We start from the raw sequence: 1,111 nt of genomic DNA on the forward strand, positions 1-1,111 counted from the left end.
ACTGAGATAATTCACAAGGTTAGTCATTCATATACTGCAACAACATGGGAATAGAGCAGCTGAAAGAGAATTCAACACTAATGAATAAATAGTACGGAAGTGGAGGAAGGAAGACGAATGAGTTGAGTAAAGTTTGACTTATCTGTTTTGTTTCGCTTAATGCACCTTATAATCCGGTGCACCTTATATATGAAAACAGACCCATTCATCGACGGTGCACCTTATAATGTGGTGCACCTTATGGTCTGAAAAATACGGTACCGTTTTCCTGGCAACCACCAAACTCACTCATACACTAGATTGCCAGAAGGAGAAGCATGATTCGTCACGCCATTTTCTTTTCTATGTGGTAGCAATTCTGCTTAATTTGTTAAATCCCTTATCAATATCCTTAATCTAAATGTCATTCTGCTGTCTTAAGTCATCCAATAGACAGAAACCCTTTCTGTGCTTTTGCGTGCATGCAAGTAATCGGGTTGTGCTGTATTCCTCAACTGGTTAAGAACAAGAGGTTGAATGGTATAAAATGCACTCCGCCAGTAAGTGGGATATTTGATATTTTCCTTCAGCACCATCAGAATTTAATAGCTCCAAAAATATCTGCCAGGAAGTAGTGCACTTAGTGAGTTATTGTAAGGATTAGTGAGAAATAACTGAACAGATGGTTAATGATGGATTTTGCTGCTGGAAAGGAGGGGGGGAGGGGGATGTTTGTTCTTTTACTGTTGTGCAAACCTACAGTGCAGAACTTTTGGCTCTTAGACTTAAAGTTTAAATATCAACCCTATTGACTCTTGCATATACAGCGCTGTGCAAATGACTTGACCCACCCCTCATTTCTTTCCATTATGCTTAGAAAATGATTAATTGAAAGATCTAAACATACATGGATATACAGTATATAAAGCAAAAAAAGTTTACAGAATTGTAAGAAGCTTGAAAGACAGTGTTTGGCATTACAACCTTTATTCGTCAACATAGCCTGAACCCTCCTGGGCAACTCTTGCATGATTTCTTCAAGTTATCTTCAGCAATAGTCTTCCAGGCTTCTAGAAGTGCATTCAAGCTTTTCTTTGAGTGCCTTTTAATTAGATCTCTGTCAAGATGATCC

General features: G+C 38.3%; 1 protein-coding gene across 3 annotated transcripts in view; it reads right to left on the minus strand.

The window, feature by feature from the left end:
* fhip1b (FHF complex subunit HOOK interacting protein 1B) overlaps positions 1–1,111 on the minus strand; it is a 32,648-nt gene that overhangs the window by 26,928 nt on the left and 4,609 nt on the right. The window contains exon 1 of one of the 3 annotated variants that reach the window (XM_013914159.1): positions 964–985. The exons of the other annotated variants lie outside the window; for them this stretch is intronic. The gene's annotated coding sequence lies outside the window, so the exon portion shown is untranslated. Of the gene's footprint in view, positions 1–963; positions 986–1,111 lie in introns of those variants that run through there. 3 annotated transcript variants of the gene reach the window in all.

The sequence above is a fragment of the Pundamilia nyererei genome, unplaced genomic scaffold (genome assembly GCF_000239375.1).
Source record: "Pundamilia nyererei isolate P.nyererei 1_Seehausen unplaced genomic scaffold, PunNye1.0 scaffold00175, whole genome shotgun sequence".
Classification (NCBI taxonomy): Eukaryota; Metazoa; Chordata; class Actinopteri; order Cichliformes; family Cichlidae; genus Pundamilia; species Pundamilia nyererei.